This window comes from Leptinotarsa decemlineata, unplaced genomic scaffold (assembly GCF_025532065.1).
Source record: "Leptinotarsa decemlineata unplaced genomic scaffold, Ldec_3_MD MMD2_tig00026328_RagTag_RagTag, whole genome shotgun sequence".
NCBI lineage: Eukaryota > Metazoa > Arthropoda > Insecta > Coleoptera > Chrysomelidae > Leptinotarsa > Leptinotarsa decemlineata.
Window position 1 is genome coordinate 34,179,702 of NW_027412688.1, and position 6,000 is coordinate 34,185,701.

Sequence of the window (6,000 nt, forward strand, 5' to 3'; positions counted from 1 at the left end):
ATATACTGAAAGACCAAATAGAATTGAATTATTTCCCACTTCTGAATCTGTTATCTAATGTAGAAATTGGTAATTAGTGCCCATTTAATGCCCATGCGATGAGTTGGTAAAAAATCTAGGACGTTCAAATTTTCAATTGATTTTTACCTAAATCACTCATTGAATAGGTGGAAGGTCATACGGTTCAAATTGTTATTGAAAGAGTGGAATAAAATTTTGAGTTTGGAGTGAGAAAACTCACAGTTATTCGTCGTACGAGTTACCGATGAAGAAAATTCAGCCCAACATTCTGGCGACAAATAGGTTGTATCAGAAATGTAGTTATTCAACACATAATCGCAAAAATCCTCGACTCCAGAATCTTTCAGCTGAATGGAAATGAAGATGAAAGCGAAAGATTCACTGACTCCAGAAGGAGGTGAAAAAAGCAGTTCAAAGATTCCTCTCAAGAAGCAACTGATTTCTGAACTGTAATCAATATACAGTGGAGTAAAACCGAGTTGTTGATTTTTTCCTCCAGTTTTGACCTCATAGATGAAAGCGACAGCCGATATTGAGCATAAATGAGGTAGAATTTAGCCAGTATGGAAACGCTTGAGAAATCTATTGTATAACGAAACGCGTTTGGAAGTATCTTCTGATATATAAAAATGGATGTTTGTTGGTTGGTTGGTTAGTTGGTTGGTTGGTAAGTAATAAACTTCTACATCGCTTAACCGATCGTAATGAAATTTTTCATAGAGAAGGTTTCTAGGCTATAAATTGTTCTGTAACTCGCCACTAGATGGCGCTGTAGAATAATTTTTTGAAAGCACTGTTCTATAACGCTGCGCATGCCTAAGTTCGTTGATTCTGATTCTGCAGCGATACAGCAACATAGTACTAGTTTATAATAAATAAAAGAACTTGATTGATAACAAACTCGTAAATATTAATGAGAAAATAATGAACATTATTTATTCAAAAAATGTATACGATTTTTTTGAAGACAAGACACAAGCACCACGCAAAAATCCCCAAAGCACTGCTTTTAGAGTGCCTTGGGGCACTGCCTAAAAGTAGTGCCTATGCGAACAATACTCCGAAGAAGGTCTGATCTGAGCTTTATAAATCATCAAAAGTTGTTGAGGGGTGTACAGTTGTCTGGTTCGGAAAAGTGTTTCAAGCTTTTGAGAAGCAGCCTTTGCAATTCCAGCGTCATGATTGTACCGAGACATATTTGTGTTATCCAAAAATAAATTATTATCTAACAATCAGTTCGGCTTTAGAACGGGGCTGTCAACTCAGGATGCTTTTCTGCTGGTCACTTCTAATATCTATAAAAATTTAGTAAATGGTAAACCTTCATTGGCTGTGTTTCTGGATCTCGCTAAAGCGTTAGATACCGTTGATCGTTCTCAATTGCTGCACACACTTTTTGATTCGGGGTTCAGAGGTATTGCACATAAGCTGATAAAGAGTTATTTGATGGACAGAGAACAATACGTGGAAGTAAACGAAAACATAAGCCACAAAGAAACTATAGAGTATGGAGTACCACAAGGGACAGTTTTAGGACCCATACTCTTTATTATTTATATAAATGAAATACTCACCTCAAACAGTTCTGGAACCATATGCAGCTTTGCTGACGATACCGTTATCATATATGAATCGGAAACCTGGAAAGGCTTGAAGGAAAAAGTAGAACAGGATTTAAATTTAATCGTAGACGCATTCAACCACAAAATACTCACCATCAACGTCTCAAAAGTATGGTTTTTCCCTTTTACATGCTACGCAAACAAACTACCAACATTCGAATCTTTATCAATTCATAACCACGGAAAACATATAGAAATAAAACAAGCGGAAAAAGTAAAATATCTGAGAGTATATATTGACAGGCATATGAGATGGGATGTACACATCCAACGAACAGTACAATCTCTGAGAGTCATGTTATCAAAATTCAAAAACCTAAAAACACTTCTAGGTGAATTTCACTTAAAAATCATATATCATACACTTGTTGAATCACGATTATCTTATGGAATAGTGGGATGGGGTTCTGCTTCCCCGTACCATATGAAGCAACTTGAAGTAATTCAGAAAAAGATTCTGAAGATCATATGTGGCAAGCCTCAACGCTATTTGTCGGATTCACTGTTTTCGGAATGTAAAATTCTAGATGTACGCCAACTCTATTTCCTAAGAGCAGTTACTAGAACATTTCAACAAAAAAACTCTTTATTATTGATTGACCATAGATATGATACAAGACTGAAAACAAAAAAATGAGTGAGGGTTCCTTTTCAAATGAAAACAGTGGGACAGAGAAGTTTTAACTACGTCTCGCCAATACTGTTTAATTACCTCCCAGACGAAATAAAAAACCAAAAATCATTATACTCTTTTAAAGCTGCCACTAAAAAGTTTTTATTTGATACATCTCGAAATGATATTCATTGCCTGATAGATCCTTTGAAGACTAATTGATTTACCGTCATCTCAAATTTGATATGTATGTGTATGTTGAGTTCAGAACCCTTTTTTTTAATGTAATTTTTAAATTGTATTGTATAATAATCAATTCCACTTTATATTATTAATTGTACTATTCATGTGTTTTTTACCTTTATGTGCATGAATGTATTTTACTAAATTTTGTCTTTTTCCTTACTTTACATCTTTTGTATCCACACCAAATCAGGATTATCTTAATAACCATGCTCCTGCGCACTGGCTCTGCCTTAGCAGGAATCATTGTTTATTAGCACTAAAATTATTTTTCTTAGCGAAATACCTTACAATGTAAAAATATTTTATATTTTATATTCTACCTGTTTGTACTGCAAATAAACATTATTCATTCATTCATATTTGTGTTCATTTCAACCTCCAACAAACTTATCGAAGCAGAAAGCGGAATTGTCTGTCGTGACATTCGGAGAAATTCAGCTTTTTGGGGAAAATCGACGCCCGGGTTCCCGTGGCATTGAATTGAACCTGGTTACTATCACCTCATTGAGATATGCAACCTTCTGCTGCCGGTGAAGATGTGCATCTACAACTAAAGTCCTGGAATCCAAATGGAATGACGAGACAAGTGTGCTGTCGTCAGCAAAGCGATATATTGGATTCTTGGTTTTTCCCAATGAGTCGTTGATATACAATAAAGAGAGGGATGGAAACAATGTGGATCCCTGGGGAACACCAGCGTTGACGGTAAAGGTATTCGAGAGGTATCCATCGACGACCACTTGCAGGGAACGTTCTTTCAGGAAGCTGGAGAGCTTCCGACAAACCATAGGATCGAAGTTTGGCCAGCAAACTCGATCAAGCGCAACAGATATTGACTTTCCATGTTTCTCGATTGCGTTATTCTAAATATGGGTGACGTACGGTAGAAGGTCGGCTGTTGATCTTTTTTCCAAAAGACATATTGATGATTGTTCAAGATGCTAAAGCTTTCCAAATATTCCAAGACATGGTGGTGTAAAGGCTGCCTCCATATATAGTTATTTAGAAAATTTTTCATCTTCCAACAAGAAGAAAACACCCCTTGCTTGTAAGACAGGTTGAAGAGTCTGTAAAATACTGATACGAGTTAATTGGGCACTTTTTCAATACGATGACAGTCACTTCAACAGTACCAGAAGCCTTGTTAATATTGAGCTGTTTCAAAATTTGCCTGACTAGACGTTATCGATAAGTTATTTTCGGCATTGTAGATTCTAGTGTAGTAATAGTGGGTGGTGCCTTCTCAGAAAATCCAGTGTGGATTGGCATGAGAATTGTTCAGCTACTAGATTTGCTTTTTCTATAGCTGTTGTTCCAATTGAACCATCCGCTTGTGTTAGTAGTGGAATTGTGGATGTGGTTAAGTTTTGATTGACAACTTCAGCTACCGACCAGAAGGATCCAGACTCTACCGTTCAGGTCTTACTTTTCCTAAACAATAAAGGGATCAGCTGTTATTCGATTATACCCGTATGTCGACATCATTTGCCAAATGAGTGAATTTAGTTTATTCATCAGAAAATTCTTTATGATCCTCGAAATGTGTATTTGAGGAAAGTAAGCAATTATCCAGTAACTTCTAGGATAATTTGATGACTCACTTCATAATACTGCTGTACGGGGTGATATGTTAGTGACAACTATTGAATGAAACTGGGCGATACTTGATGAAGATCCTTATCAAATCGTGCCAATTAGATGTTTGATTTTTACCATTAACTCACAATATAACCGACTTTGTAGGTCTTACCGTTTCCGATGGTGGGATCTGCTAAAAAAAACTGCCTGTATATCAGTCATTAAAAAGGGTCCAGCGGATAACGAAAGAGTAGGCCTGTGAGGGCAGCCCTCATATTATTCCATTTTAATTTATTTATCGACCATACATAATACATATACATTGGTGAGCGAAGCAGAAAATGGATATTCGTCCAGTCATTCTGAATGTAAGGTTATGAGGCGGAGTTGGAAATTTTGTTACAGAGAATATTTTTTCAATTATTATTAATCCTAGTAAGCATAGTTATGAAACAGTATTCTGATTAGACGATTGAAACACAGCCCTAGAAAAAATTAACTGTAGATATTTTTTGAAACAGTGGATAGAAAATGTCAGTAATAGAGATGGATAGTATCGGAATTGTGGGTAAAGTATTGAGATGTGTAGAAAATAGAAAGTTGCTCCCTGGACATACTATATGAAGATTCGGAATAGGAGTGCCACAAGGTAATATTCTCGGTCCCTCACTCTTCCTGATTTATAAAGATATAGTAGAAATATGTGCACTTGTTTGGAAATTTCTTGAGTTCATTTGCGGTAGATTCAAAAAGCTTTCGTTGTACATGTCCTGTTGATAATTCTATCACACTGTCCAAAAATAATAAACAAATTCATAAGAATTTCGTTTAAATAGTTTTGTTCCATGGTTTTGAAAGTATTTGAAACTTCGGAAGTGACGAAAATGTCAATATTATTAGGAGAATGTCACAACTTTACTGTCAAATAATAATCATGGCCTGCCTACAAAATGCCGTATGGGAATATTATTCTGAACTGACATTTTCTCAAAAAATGCTCATAATTACGAGACTTGACTAGTTAGGTACACACATGATATGCATAGAAAGGAAGCAAATTTCAACAGGAAGCAAAAACTCTATTTTTTACCTACCTGCACACAACCGTCATCGGCGTCTGCCCTCACGCATCTGCCCGCGTTCGGGTCGCGTTCTTGGCGATAGCGCTTCATTGCTTAGACCGCCCCTCTACCCCGCGCATCGTTCCCCGTCGTCTTACAGTAGGAGCGACGCGTAATGGCATACTACATTGCGTCAAGTTTAATCTTATCGTGATAACTTTTAAAGAATTCGTCCAAATTACTTAGTGTTAAAGACAAAGTTTATCTATATTAATACTTAAAACGACAGTTGTATCAATTTTTATAAGACTTTGACAGATATTTTAAAATGTGCTTTATGAAAAAAGTATCCAATTTAATTGTATCTATGACTCAGTATTTTGCATATGCATTTGCATATGGTAGCCACTACCATATAAGAGGTCTTTCATTTAGAACTATTTAAAATAAACAATCTTACGGCACATTATCTGCATGTAACTCCAACGGCATGTAACTCCAACCAGTGGTATTTAGACAAAAGTATAATTATTCATTTCATTCATTTCATTCTTGCTCTCAGGGAGCAAGAAATTTTCTGGCTTACTTAATAATTATATTATGACCAAACCTTCGTAAATTATAGTCCCTATGTTATTCTGATGTATAAATGTACCTATTTATGTAAAGTTCCATCTAAATCCGTTCAATCGTTTAGGCGTGAAAGAGCTACAAACGTAGATACATACATCCATACTCATAAAAATTCACATTTATAATATAAGTATAGATGAACAAATCAGGCAATTATTTCATGATTTCATACTTACTGAACCAAAATTCATTTAGAAGGTTCTAGAAACTACAGAACCGCTCGATA